Below are 16076 nucleotides of genomic sequence, written 5' to 3'. Positions count from 1 at the left end.
CACACACACATCAGGGTCTGGGGGGTGTTATGATCCCAGGTAGCTTGAAAAACGAGTCTACCCCCTGTGAGAGTTATTCATTAAACCTGACCTAACTGCGAGGTCACAGTAATATAGACATGGGAATATATATTAAATACTAGGCTAATATTGATGAATAGTTGAAAAGCATGGGCAGAGAATAAATATGTAAATAAATGACTTGACCTGAGATGTGGAGAGTTTGTTGAAGGTGTGAGGCTCGCTGGTCACTTGAGCAGCAGAAATCGTGAGGGAAGGTCGCGCTCTGTTGAGCTCCTGTTAGAGAAGGACCCCTAATTGATATACCTTCAAATGGAACGAAGTGAGCAGACGTTTCGGTAGTGGAATCAGTCTGGAAAGGTGTGGAATCAAGTTGTGGACTGCAGAAAGAGTTGTGAAGCAGTGCTGAAGCATTTTCAGGGGGCGGCTTGTCTGAGCGCCCTGGTCAAGCGTCAGCGAGTGAGCGCCCTCAAATTAGATAAATTCTGTGGTAAGTCTATTTGAACCAGATGGTGGTGATTGCCTGTGATTGATCGTGTGCCCAACGATCATGGCAAGTGTTTATGGATACACTAGCTGTACCCGGCCACACGTTGCTGTGGTTCAGCAACACATATGTGCGGTGCTCAGCCACAGCAACCATGGCCCCTGTCCCTTAGTCCTCCTCACCATTCCCCACTCCCCTGTCCCGTCATCCTCCCAACCATTCCCAATTCCCTCATCCTCTTGTCCTCACCGCCATTCCCCCTCCCCCATCCTCTGGTCCTCCCCACAGTTTCCCACTCCACAGTCCCGTTGTCCTCCAACCCATTCCCACTCCACCGTCCCCTTGTTCTCCCCACTATCTCCCACTTCACCGTTTCCTCGTCCTCCCTACTATTCCCCTCTCCCTTCTTTCTCCCCTACATACCCCATTCCCTTGTCCCATTGTCCTCCCTACCATTCTCCATTCCCCCGTCCCCTCGTCCCCAATTCCCCCATCCTATCCTCCTCCCCTCCATTACACCCTCCCCTTGTCCCCTCGTCCTCACAACCATCCCCCACTCCCATCCCCTCGTCCTCCCCACCATTTCCCACTCCCTTGCCGAATGCATTCCCAAATGAGCTGATGTTCCCATCACAAAAAAATATGTATAACAGTTCAAAAACGAAATAAAAGAAATAAAAAAATAAACTATTCCCATGAAATTAACAGTATGGTAAACAACACAACTAAATTCCAAGGCAATGTCACATAAAATACATAAATCGCAATGAAAATAAATCGAAATCTATGAAAATTCAACTTATCAAAGCAATCAGAAACATTGAAATGGAATTGTAACATATTTAGAATAGTGTGTGGTTCTCTTACGTGCAACAGATGGCGCTGTTTAAAAAAAAATGTTTTTACCTGTCCCAGATGTAGCATATATATATATATATATATATATATATATATATATATATATATATATATATATATATATATATATGTCGTACCTAGTAGCCAGAATGCACTTCTCGGCCTACTATGCAAGGCCCGATTTGCCTAATAAGCCAAGTTTTCCTGAATTAATATATTTTCTTTATTTTTTTTCTTATGAAATGATAAAGCTACCCATTTCATTATTTATAAGGTCAATTTTTTTTATTGGAGTTAAAATTAACGTAGATATATGACCGAACCTAACCAACCCTACCTAACCTAACCTAACCTATCTTTATAGGTTAGGTTAGGTTAGGTAGCCGAAAAAGTTAGGTTAGGTTAGGTTAGGTAGGTTAGGTAGTCGAAAAACAATTAATTCATGAAAACTTGGCTTATTAGGCAAATCGGGCCTTGCATAGTAGGCTGAGAAGTGCGTTCTGGCTACTAGGTACGACATATATATATATATATATATATATATATATATATATATATATATATATATATATATATATATATATATATATATATATATATATATATATATATATATATGTCGTACCTAGTAGCCAGAACTCACTTCTGAGCCTACTATGCAAGGCCCGATTTGCCTAATAAGCCAAGTTTTCATGAATTAATTGCTTTTCGACTACCTAACCAACCTAACCTAACCTAACCTAACTTTTTCGGCTACCTAACCTAACCTAACCTATAAAGATAGGTTAGGTTAGGTTAGGTAGGGTTGGTTAGGTTCGGTCATATATCTATGTTAATTTTAACTCCAATAAAAAAAAATTTACCTCTTACATAATGAAATGGGTTGCTTTATCATTTCATAAGAAAAAAATTAGAGAAAATATATGAATTCATGAAAACTTGGCTTATTAGGCAAATCGGGCCTTGCATTGTAGGCTGAAAAGTGAGTTCTGGCTACTAGGTACGACATATATATATATATATATATATACATATATATGTCGTACCTAGTAGCCAGAACGCACTTCTCAGCCTACTATGCAAGGCCCTATTTGCCTAATAGGCCAAGTTTTCATGAATTAATATATTTTCTCTATTTTTTTTCTTATGAAATGATAAAGCTACCCATTTCGTTGTGTATGAAGTCAATTTTTTTATTGGAGTTAAAATTAACGTAGATATATGACCGAACCTAACCAACCCTACCTAACCTAACCTAACCTATCTTAATAGGTTAGGTTAGGTTAGGTGGCCGAAAAAGTTAGGTTAGGTTAGGTTAGGTAGGTTAGATAGTCGAAAAACAATTAATTCATGAAAACTTGGCTTATTAGGCAAATCGGGCCTTGAATAGTAGGCAGAGAAGTGCGTTCTGGCTACTAGGTACGACATATATATATATGTCGTACCTAGTAGCCAGAACGCACTTCTCAGCCTACTATGCTTGGCCCGATTTGCCTAATAAGCCAAGTTTTCATGATTTAATTGTTTTTCGACTACCTAACCTACCTAACCTAACCTAACCTAACATTTCCTGCTACCTAACCTAACCTAACCTACAAAGTTAGGTTAGGTTAGGTTAGGTAGGGTTGGTTAGTTTCGGTCATATATCTACGTTAATTTTAACTCCAATAAAACAAAATTGACCTCATACATAATGAAATGGGTAGCTTTATCATTTCATAAGAAAAAAATTAGAGAAAATATATTAATTCAGGAAAACTTGGCTTATTAGGCAAATCGGGCCTTGCATAGTAGGCTGAGAAGTGCATTCTGGCTACTAGGTACGACACATATATATATATATATATATATATATATATATATATATATATATATATATATATATATATATATATATATATATATGTCGTACTTAGTAGCCAGAACTCACTTCTCAGCCTACTATGCAAGGCCCGATTTGCCTAATAAGCCTAGTTTTCATGAATTAATGTTTTTTCGACAACCTAACCTACCTAACCTAACCTAACCTAACGTTTTTGGCTACCTAACCTAACCTAACCTATAAAGATAGGTTAGGTTAGGTTAGGTAGGGTTGGTTAGGTTCGGCCATATATCTACGTTAACTTTAACTCCAATAAAAAAAAATGACCTCATACATAATGAAATGGGTAGCTTTATCATTTCATAAGAAAAAAATTAGAGAAAATATATTAATTCAGTAAAACTTGGCTTATTAGGCAAATCGGGCCTTGCATAGTAGGCTGAGAAGTGAGTTCTGGCTACTTGGTACGACATATATATATATATATATATATATATATATATATATATATATATATATATATATATATATATATATATGTCGTACCTAGTAGCCAGAACTCACTTCTCAGCCTACTATTCAAGGCCCGATTTGCCTAGTAAGCCAAGTTTTCCTGAATAAATATATTTACTATAATTTTTTTCTTATGAAATGATAAAGCAACCCTTTTCTCTATGTATGAGGTCAATTTTATTTTATTGGAGTTAAAATTAACGTAGATATATGACCGAACCTAACCAACCCTACCTAACCTAACCTAACCTATATTTATAGGTAAGGTTAGGTTAGGTAGCCAAAAAAAGCTAGGTTAGGTTAGGTTAGGTAGGTTAGGTAGACGAAAAAACATTAATTCATGAAAACTTGGCTTATTAGGCAAATCAGGCCTTGAATAGTAGGCTGAGAAGTGCGTTCTGGCTATTAGGTACGACATATATATATATATATATATATATATATATATATATATATATATATATATATATATATATATATATATATATATATATATATATATATATATATATGTCGTACCTAATAGCCAGAACGCACTTCTCAGCCTACTATTCAAGGCCCGATTTGCCTAATAAGCCAAGTTTTCATGAATTAATGATTTTTCGTCTACCTAACCTACCTAACCTAACCTAACCTAGCTTTTTTTGGCTACCTAACCTAACCTTACCTATAAATATAGGTTAGGTTAGGTTAGGTAGGGTTGGTTAGGTTCGGTCATATATCTACGTTAATTTTAACTCCAATAAAAAAAAATTGACCTCATACATAGAGAAAAGGGTTGCTTTATCGTTTCATAAGAAAAAAATTATAGTAAATATATTAATTCAGGAAAACTTGGCTTATTAGGCAAATCGAGCCTTGAATAGTAGGCTGAGAAGTGAGTTCTGGCTACTAGGTACGACATATATATATATATATATATATATATATATATATATATATATATATATATATATATATATATATATATATATATATATATATATATATATATATATATATAAGTATATTTTGGTAGCAGTCTTTCCTGTAGACATATATTATTAAATATGACCGAAAAAGTAAGATTAATGATTCTAACACAAATTTTCTCTATCTTTCGTACATTTCTTTTCACTGTTGGTGGTAATTCAAAAATCAATTCTCCAAAGTTCATTTTTATTTCTAGTCTGACGCGACACTTTAGCGCATTTCGTAAAACTTATTACATTTTCAAAGACTTTACATACACAACTGAATAGAACTTACACATCTCCGATTTGTTTATATCTACATTTGAGTGAAGTGGATGGGGTGAGGTGGCATTAATAGGGTATTAATTTCATCAACACAAGACAGAACACGAAACAATGGGTATTGAATGGAAGTGATTGTAGAGAGCCTATTGGTCCATATTTCTTGATGCTTCTATATTGGAGCGGAGTCTTGAGGAGGGTAGAATATAGTTGTGCATTAATTGGCTGTTGATTGCTGGTGTTGACTTTTTAATGTGTAGTGCCTCGCAAACATCAAGCCGCCTACTATCGCTGTATCTATCGATGATTTCTGTGTTGTTTACTAGGATTTCTCTGGCGATGGTTTGGTTGTGGGAAGAGATTATATGTTCCTTAATGGAGCCCTGTTGCTTATGCATCGTTAAACGCCTAGAAAGATATGTTGTTGTCTTGCCTATATACTGTTTTTTTTGGAGCTTACAGTCCCCAAGAGGGCATTTGAAGGCATAGACTACGTTGGTCTCTTTTAAAGCGTTCTGCTTTGTGTCAGGAGAGTTTCCCATGAGTAGGCTGGCCGTTTTTCTGGTTTTATAGTAAATCGTCAGTTGTATCCTCTGATTTTTGTCTGTAGGGATAACGTTTCTATTAACAATATCTTTCAGGACCCTTTCCTCCGTTTTATGAGCTGTGGAAAAGAAGTTCCTGTAAAATAGTCTAATAGGGGGTATAGGTGTTGTGTTAGTTGTCTCTTAAGTGGTTGCATGGCGTTTCACTTTCCTTCTTATGATGTCTTTGACGAAACCATTGGAGAAGCCGTTGTTGACTAGGACCTGCCTTACCCTACAGAGTTCTTCGTCGACTTGCTTCCATTCTGAGCTGTGGCTGAGAGCACGGTCGACATATGCGTTAACAACACTCCTTTTGTACCTGTCTGGGCAGTCGCTGTTGGCATTTAGGCACATTCCTATGTTCGTTTCCTTAGTGTAGACTGCAGTGTGGAAACCTCCGCTCTTTTCCATGACTGTTACATCTAGAAAGGGCAGCTTCCCATCCTTTTCCATCTCGTAAGTGAAACGCAGCACGGAACTCTGCTCAAACGCCTCCTTCAGCTCCTGCAGATGTCTGGCATCAGGTACCTGTGTAAAAATGTCGTCAACATACCTGCAGTATATGGCCAGTTTCAAGTTCATGTCGACTAGGACTTTTTGCTCGATGGTACCCATGTAGAAGTTTACAAACAGGACACCTACGTTAGAACCCATGGCAACCCCATCTACTTGCTTATACATGTGCCCATCCGGGCTCAAGAAGGGTGCCTCTTTAGTACAAGCTAGGAGTAGTTTCCTTAGAATATTTTCTGGTATGTCAAGAGGAGTACAGGCTGGATCACGATACACTCTGTCGGCTATCATCCCGATTGTCTCGTCCACAGGTACGTTGGTGAACAGTGATTCTACGTCCAACGAGGCTCTTATCCCTGTGGCCCGTGTGCCCCGCAGTAAGTCAACAAATTCCTTTGGAGACTTCAGGCTGAAGGCGCAAGGGACATAAGGAGCCAGCAGGCCGTTGAGTCGCTTCGCCAGTCTGTACGTGGGTGTGGGTATCTGGCTAATGATTGGCCGAAGTGGGTTTCCAGGCTTGTATGTCTTGACATTTCCATACGCATATCCAGGTTTATATTCCCCAATAATCTTTGGCAGGTGGAGTCCGGATTTCTTGGCGTTCACAGTTTCGATCAGTTTGTTGACCTTTGCTTTTAATTCGGCTGTAGTGTCCTTCGTTACCCTTTGGAATTTAGTTTGGTCAGAGAGTATGAGGTTCATTTTCGCCAGATATTCGTCTTTTTTAAGAATGACGTATATTGGCGACTTGTCGCCTCTCCTGACAACTATCTCCTTGTTGTCACGAAGGCTTTTAGCTGCCGCTTTGAGCTCGGGGGACAGTATGGTGCTTCTGTAATTGCCTCGATTCTTTCCTCCTTCCGCAATAAGTTCTGCTTGCAAGGTGTCTTTGGTATTGACCTTCTTTTGTGTCCCGAGGTCGAATATGTCGTCCAACAGGATTTCCAACTCCACTTTCCGGGCCATCTCACTCGGTCTGGACATAACGTGACAGTTTATACCCAGATTTAGGACAGTGATTTGGTCCTCAGTGAGGTTGATTCCTGCAAGGTTCAGGAAGCCACCTCTTGGTCATGGAATTGCCATAGGTCCTCCATATAACGTTGTTAGTTTCTTGATAATCCTTGTTTCAGTGCTGAGGTGATGTCGGTCTGTGAGGATGTCGAGGTGTTGTTCAATGCGGGTACGGAGACTTTCGTCGATGTTGCTATTTCTCCATTCGTTTGTAGCATGAAGTAGTTGCGTTTTGTTGTCTTTGATTTCATTTTCCGCCTTGTATATCTGATCACGAATCAGATTCTGGCGATATTTTATCGTAAAGGCTTGATTCCTTGCTGATGGGTCGTGCGTTTTAATATTAGTATATTTTGGTAGCAGTCTTTCCTGTAGACATATATTATTAAATATGACCGAAAAAGTAAGATTAATAATTCTAACACGAATGTTCTCTCTTTTTCGTACATTTCTTTTCACTGTTGGTGGTAATTCAAAAATCAATTCTCCAAAATTCATTTTTATTTCTAGTCTGACGCGACACTTGAGTGCGTTTCGTAAAACTTATTACATTTTCAAAGACTTTACATACACAACTGAATAGAACTTAAACATCTCCGATTTGTTTATATCTACATTTGAGTGAGGTGGATGGGGTGAGGTAGCATTAATAGGGTATTAATTTCATCAACACAAGACAGAACACAAAACAATGGGTATTGAATGGAAGTGATTGTAGAAAGCCTATTGGTCCATATTTCTTGATGCTTCTATATTAGAGCGGAGTCTTGAGGTGGGTAGAATATAGTTGTGCATTAATTGGCTGTTGATTGCTGGTGTTGACTTTTTAATGTGTAGTGCCTCGCAAACGTCAAGCCGCCTGCTATCGCTGTATCTATCGATGATTTCTGTGTTGTTTACAAAAATTTCTCTGGCGATGGTTTGGTTGTGGGAAGAGATTATATGTTCCTTAATGGAGCCCTGTTGCTTATGCATCGTTAAACGCCTAGAAAGAGATGTTGTTGTCTTGCCTATATACTGGGTTTTTTTGGAGCTTACAGTCCCCAAGAGGTCATTTGAAGGCATAGACTACGTTGGTCTCTTTTAAAGTGTTCTGCTTTGTGTCTGGAGAGTTTCTCATGAGTAGGCTGGCCGTTTTTCTGGTTTTATAGCAAATCGTCAGTTGTATCCTCTGATTTTTGTCTGTAGGGATAACGTTTCTATTAACAAAATCTTTCAGGACCCTTTCCTCCGTTTTATGAGCTGTGGAAAAGAAGTTCCTTTAAAATAGTCTAATAGGGGGTATAGGTGTTGTGTTAGTTGTCTCTTCAGAGGTTGCATGGCGTTTCACTTTCCTTCTTATGATGTCTTCGATGTCCTGATGTCCTGATGTCAGACATCTGCAGGAGCTGAAGGAGGCGTTTGAGCAGAGTTCCGTGCTGCGTTTCACTTACGAGATGGAAAAGGATGGGAAGCTGCCCTTTCTAGATGTAACAGTCATGGAAAAGAGCGGAGGTTTCCACACTGCAGTCTACACTAAGGAAACGAACATAGGAATGTGCCTAAATGCCAACAGCGACTGCCCAGACAGGTACAAAAGGAGTGTTGTTAACGCATATGTCGACCGTGCTTTCAGCCACAGCTCAGAATGGAAGCAAGTCGACGAAGAACTCTGTAGGATAAGGCAGGTCCTAGTCAACAACGGCTTCTCCAATGGTTTCGTCGAAGACATCATAAGAAGGAAAGTGAAATGCCATGCAACCTATGAAGAGACAACTAACACAACACCTATACCCCCTATTAGACTATTTTACAGGAACTTCTTTTCCACAGCTCATAAAACGGAGGAAAGGGTCCTGAAAGATATTGTTAATAGAAACGTTACCCCTATAGACAAAAATCAGAGGATACAACTGACGATTTACTATAAAACCAGAAAAACGGCCAGCCTACTCATGAGAAACTCTCCAGACACAAAGCAGAACGCTTTAAAAGAGACCAACGTAGTCTATGCCTTCAAATGACCTCTTGGGGACTGTAAGCTCCAAAAAAACCAGTATATAGGCAAGACAACAACATCTCTTTCTAGGTGTTTAACGATGCATAAGCAACAGGGCTCCATTAAGGAACATATAATCTCTTCCCACAACCAAACCATCGCCAGAGAAATTTTTGTAAACAACACAGAAATCATCGATAGATACAGCGATAGCAGGCGGCTTGACGTTTGCGAGGCACTACACATTAAAAAGTCAACACCAGCAATCAACAGCCAATTAATGGACAACTATATTCTACCCACCTGAAGACTCCGCTCCAATATAGAAGCATCAAGAAATATGGACCAATAGGCTTTCTACAATCACTTCCTTTCAATACCCATTGTTTCGTGTTCTGTCTTGTGTTGATGAAATTAATACCCTATTAATGCCACCTCACCCCATCCACCTCACTCAAATGTAGATATAAACAAATCGGAGATGTGTAAGTTCTATTCAGTTGTGTATGTAAAGTCTTTGAAAATGTAATAAGTTTTACGAAACGCGCTCAAGTGTCGCGTCAGACTAGAAATAAAAATTAATTTTGGAGAATTGATTTTTGAATTACCACCAATAGTGAAAAGAAATGTACGAAAGATAGAGAAAATTCGTGTTAGAATTATTAATCTTACTTTTTCGGTCATATTTAATAATATATATATATATATATATATATATATATATATATATATATATATATATATATATATATATATATATATATATATATATATATATATATATATATATATATATATATATATATGCCTATACTTGCATAAACCACAAGTGAAGATTAATAATCTTTGGACAACACCCACCAGTGGGACTCGAACCCAGAAAGCACAACTACCTTCCAGTAGCTGGCATAACTAGTATGCTTTAACCCACTACACCATCAGACCTTACAAAAGAAGTAGATAGTTCGAGATATATATCCCAAACATCTCCACTTCCCGAAGGCACCAGATGAGTGTGGGGTCAGTCTGCATTTTCCATCAAGCCACTGTCAATGTGAGAGAACTCGTGTCCAGCTTATAAGCTGGACACGAGTTCTCTCACATTGACAGTGGCTTGATGGAAAATGCAGACTGACCCCACACTCATCTGGTGCCTTCGGGAAGTGGAGATGTTTGGGATATATATCTCGAACTATCTACTTCTTTTGTAAGGTCTGATGGTGTAGTGGGTTAAAGCATACTAGTTATGCCAGCTACTGGAAGGTAGTTGTGCTTTCTGGGTTCGAGTCCCACTGGTGGGTGTTGTCCAAAGATTATTAATCTTCACTTGTGGTTTATGCAAGTATAGGCTTATAAGCTGGACACGAGTTCTCTCACATTGACAGTGGCTTGATGGAAAATGCAGACTGACCCCACACTCATCTGGTGCCTTCGGGAAGTGGAGATGTTTGGGATATATATCTCGAACTATCTACTTCTTTTGTAAGGTCTGATGGTGTAGTGGGTTAAAGCATACTAGCTATGCCAGCTACTGGAAGGTAGTTGTGCTTTCTGGGTTCGAGTCCCACTGGTGGGTGTTGTCCAAAGATTATATATATATATGTCGTACCTAGTAGCCAGAACTCAATTCTCAGCCTACTATTCAAGGCCCGATTTGCCTAATAAGCCAAGTTTTCCTGAATTAATATATTTACTATAATTTTTTTCTTATGAAATGATAAAGCTACCCTTTTCTCTATGTATGAGGTCATTTTTTTTTATTGGAGTTAAAATTAACGTAGATATATGACCGAACCTAACCAACCCTACCTAACCTAACCTAACCTATATTTATAGGTAAGGTTAGGTTAGGTAGCCAAAAAAAGCTAGGTTAGGTTAGGTTAGGTAGGTTAGGTAGACGAAAAAACATTAATTCATGAAAACTTGGCTTATTAGGCAAATCGGGCCTTGAATAGTAGGCTGAGAAGTGCGTTCTGGCTATTAGGTACGACATATATATATATATATATATATATATATATATATATATATATATATATATATATATATATATATATATATATATATATATATATATATATATACATTTACATATGCAAACAAGCCTGAATGGTCCCCAGGACTATATGCGACTGAAAACTAACACCCCAGAAATGACTCGAACCCATAATCCCAGGAGCAATGCAACTGGTAACTACAGGACGCCTTAATCCGCTTGACCATCACGACCGGATATAAGGAAGTGATAGCCGAAGCTATATGAACCACTTCCCCGCCGGCACTCGGATGGTAATCTTGGGCATAGCATTTTATCAAATCACCTCATTCTTTGGGGCACACATGAGGAACACAAATGCAAACAGACCTGAATGGTCCCCAGGACTATATGCGACTAAAAAACTCACAACCCCAGAAGTGACTCGAACCCATACTACCAGGAGCAATGCAACTGGTAACTACAGAACGCCTTAATCTGCTTGACCTTCACGACCGGACATAAGGAAGTGATAGCCGAAGCTATTTGACCACTTCCTCGCCGGCACTCGGATGGTAATCTTGGGCATAGCATTTTATCAAATCATCTCATTCTTTGGGGCACACGTGAGGAACACAAATGCAAATAAGCCTGAATGGTCCCCAGGACTATATGTGACTGAAAACTCACACCCCAGAAGTGATTCGAACCCATACTCCCAGGAGCAATGCAACTGGTAACTACAGGACGCCTTAATCCGCTTGACCATCACGACCGGACATAAGGAAGTGATAGCCGAAGCTATCACTTCATATCAATGAAACGCACATGTTTCATTGAATATGAAAATACACCAATATAAACCCACATGACCCAGCAGTCCGCAATACAGAGTTTACCTATGGGTATAGGCAAGAGCTCATTCGGCATCAACTAAACAAGAAGAAGGAAGCCCTCCAAACCCTTACAGAGCAGGCTGAGCATCTGTTAAACAAATGGACCCAGTACGACATCCCTATCCAACTCAAGCACACCATCAACAGTGAACTATTTAACCTGAAACAACAACATAAAACTCGTGTAGAAACAAAGACACTCCGTAAGTTAACAGCCCTAAACGGTGGACAGGTTAAGATCCCTCGTCCTAAAGATGGCTACATTAACCTGACTTCTTATGATCTTACCCAGGACCAACGAGACCTCTTAAATCTTGGTCTAAATTGTTAATTCATATCTAAACCAAAGATGCATCAAAAACGCCTGGAAATCGAAATGCTTCTGGACGACATCCATAAGCTAGAAGACAACAAAAGTCATCACCACTGACACACTTCAGGCTGAACTACTTGCAGAAGCAGGGAAAAAACGAGGAACATATTCATCTACAATCTTAACCCCACGACTCAAAGAAGCAGCAAAACAACTAAAAAATCTGAAAGACGTAACAATAAGAAAAGCCGACAAAACAGCAGCATATGTATTGATTCCTACCCATGAATACATGAACAAAATTAGCGACATCCTAAGTGACGACTCCAAATTTCAACGAATCACGAGGAACCCCGTAGAAGACCTTAAGCGGAAAGTAAACAAAACAATTACAGCAATCAACGCAAAGAAAGGTAGTGTGCATTTCAATAAACTTCAAGGCGACTATGACTTAGGATATGCCTACGGCAATGTTAAGACGCATAAACCAGGTAACCCACTACGCCCTATAATCAGCCAAATACCAACCCCAACTTATCACCTGGCAAAGAAACTCAATGAACTCCTAACTCCGTACACTCCAAGTAAGTTTAGTCTACAATCATCAGCAGATTTCCTAGAATTGATCAAATCTACCCAGCCCGATGGAATCATCGCTTCCCTGGACGTTGAATCCCTATTTACCAACGTCCCAGTCGACACAACCATAGGAATGATACTGGACAGAGTATACAGAGACGAGAGCACCCCCAAATTAGACATACCTGAGCCACACTTGAAAAGTCTTCTCGAAGCATGTACAAAGGAAGCCCCTTTCATCAGTCCACAAGGAGACATGCATTTACAAATAGACGGAGTAGCAATGGGCTCCCCCTTAGGAGTTTTATTTTATATGGGCCAATAAGCCTTCTGCAGTTACCTCTATGTTTCACCTCACATTTATCCCTTATATATCCCCCCATGTTTTCACCTTTATTGTATTATCACCTGACCCAGTGCGGGTATAAAATCAACTAATATATATATATATATATATATATATATATATATATATATATATATATATATATATATATATATATATATATATATATAATATGTGTATATATATATGTGTCGTACCTAGTAGCCAGAACTCACTTTTTGGCCTACTATTCAAGGCCCGATTTGCCTAATAAGCCAAGTTTTCCTGAATTAATATATTTACTATAATTTGTTTCTTATGAAATGATAAAGCAACCCTTTTCTCTATGTATGAGGTCAATTTTTTTTATTGGAGTTAAAATTAACGTAGATATATGACCGAACCTAACCAACCCTACCTAACCTAACCTAACCTATATTTATAGGTAAGGTTAGGTTAGGTAGCCAAAAAAAGCTAGGTTAGGTTAGGTTAGGTAGGTTAGGTAGACGAAAAAACATTAATTCATGAAAACTTGGCTTATTAGGCAAATCGGGCCTTGAATAGTAGGCTGAGAAGTGCGTTCTGGCTATTAGGTACGACATATGTATATATATATATATATATATATATATATATATATATATATATATATATATATATATATATATATATATATATATATATATATATGTCGTACCTAGTAGCCAGAATGCACTTCTCAGCCTACTATGCAAGGCCCGATTTGCCTAATAATCCAAGTTTTCATGAATTAATTGTTTTTCGACTACCTAACCTACCTAACCTCACCTAACCTAACTTTTTCAGCTACATAACCTAACCTAACCTATAAAGATAGGTTAGGTTAGGTTAGGTAGGGTTGGTTAGGTTCGGTCATATATCTACGTTAATTTTAATTCCAATAAAAAAAAATTCAACTCATACATAATGAAATGGGTAGCTTTATCATTTCATAAGAAAAAAATTAGAGAATATATATTAATTCAGGAAAACTTGGCTTATTAGGCAAATCGGGCCTTGCATAGTAGGCTGAGAAGTGCGTTCTGGCTACTAGGTACGACATATATATATATATATATATATATATATATATATATATATATATATATATATATATATATATATATATATATATATATATATATGTATATATATATGTATATATATATATATGTATATATATATATGTATATATATATATATGTATATATATATATATATATATATATATATATATATATATATATATATATATATATATATATATATATATATATATATATATATATATAAATTCTAGGGATGACTGTGAAATATTATTACGACAAGAGTTTAACCACTTGGTGAGGGAGTAATATGTGGCAACTCAGGAGTTGGGCAACCACTTGATATAGACAGCTAGTGAAGCCAGAATGGTATTGGATTGCAACCAGATTACAGTAGCTTAAAGTGTTTACGTTAATATTCTTCTTTCTTTTATTTAGTGTACTGTACATGTTCTTTATTAATTAAATGTGTATAATTAACAGGTGTTTGCCCTTGTCCTGGTGAGGCTTCGCAGAAAGCAGAAAAGAGAGAGAAAGGATCACAGCTGTGGACAGGGTGGTCCATTTTCTTTGACTGTCAGAAAGCTTTTGACACAGTACCCCATAAAAGGCTGTTACGAAAGTTGGAGCAACAGGCAGGAGTAAAAGGTAAGGTGCTCTAGTGGATAAGGGAGTATCTAAACAACAGGAAACAGCGAGTAATGGTGAGGGAAGGAGACATCAGATTGGTGAGATGTCACCAATCCCACCAGTGGAATCCCACAGGGCTCTGTACTTGGACCCATCTAGTTTCGAATATAAGTAAATGATCTTCCAGAGAGTAAAGACTCATTTGTCTCTATGTTTGCTGATGATGCAAAAATTATGAGAAGAATCAAGACAGATGATGATAGACAGAGACCACAGGACGACCTGGACAGGCTGGAGAAATGGTCTAGAAAATGGCTACTAAAGTTCAACTCAGGAAAATGCAAAGTAATGAAATTAGGCAAAGGGAGCAGAAGGCTGAACACAAGGTACCATCTGGGAGGTGAAATCCTACAAGATTCAAATAAAGAGAAAGATCTGGGGGTTGGTATCACACCGAACCTGTCCCCAGAGGCCCACATCAAAAGGATATCCTCAGCGGCATATGCTAGACTGACCAACATAAGAACAACCATTAGGAACTTATGTAAGGAATCGTTCAGGACCCTGTATACCACTTATGTCAGACCAATCCTGGCTGTTTGTGTATAATCGTGCTTACTCTGGAATTGTAAGACTTGTGTAGACCTTTGTAGTATTTGCCAGTGTTTTGGGTACCCCTAAGTGTTGTGTTGTGTTAGGGTACTCAACGTGGGCTCACTACCCTAAGTTGCCTCAAGCTTCAAGTTCTTCACTAGTAGACTTTACCCTAGCTTGTGCTAATTGTAAAACCTTGTATCCTGCCTATGTGGACCAAGACTTTTAACGTAAGATAGTGTGGTAAAGTAATTATTGTTATTGTTGTGAATGTATAGGGGTTGTTGTTAAGAGGGTTTAATAAATAAGTTAGTTTTTGAGGTGTATCCATTACTCCTGTTGTAGTGACGTAGTTGATTGTATCCCAGACGACAGATCTGTTCTAAAACCTTAAAGTATAAACAGGAACCTATGTTCCTTGGGGGCCGGGCCTAATTGTGTCACTACCCTGTTACACCTTGATTCTAACTGCTGACCCTACTCCATAATAATACTAGATCCCCCATAGCAGTCAACATTTATACACTTGCATATGCAGCTCCAGCTTGGAGTCCATACCTACTTAAACACAAGACAAAGTTAGAGAAAATTCAGCAGTATGCCACCAGACTCGTCCCAGAACTGAGAGGTATGAGCTACGAGGAAAGGCTAAAGGAGCTGCAACTCACGTCC

Source organism: Procambarus clarkii, chromosome 1 (assembly GCF_040958095.1).
Source record: "Procambarus clarkii isolate CNS0578487 chromosome 1, FALCON_Pclarkii_2.0, whole genome shotgun sequence".
Lineage (NCBI taxonomy): Eukaryota > Metazoa > Arthropoda > Malacostraca > Decapoda > Cambaridae > Procambarus > Procambarus clarkii.
Note: the sequence above shows the minus strand (reverse complement) of the source record.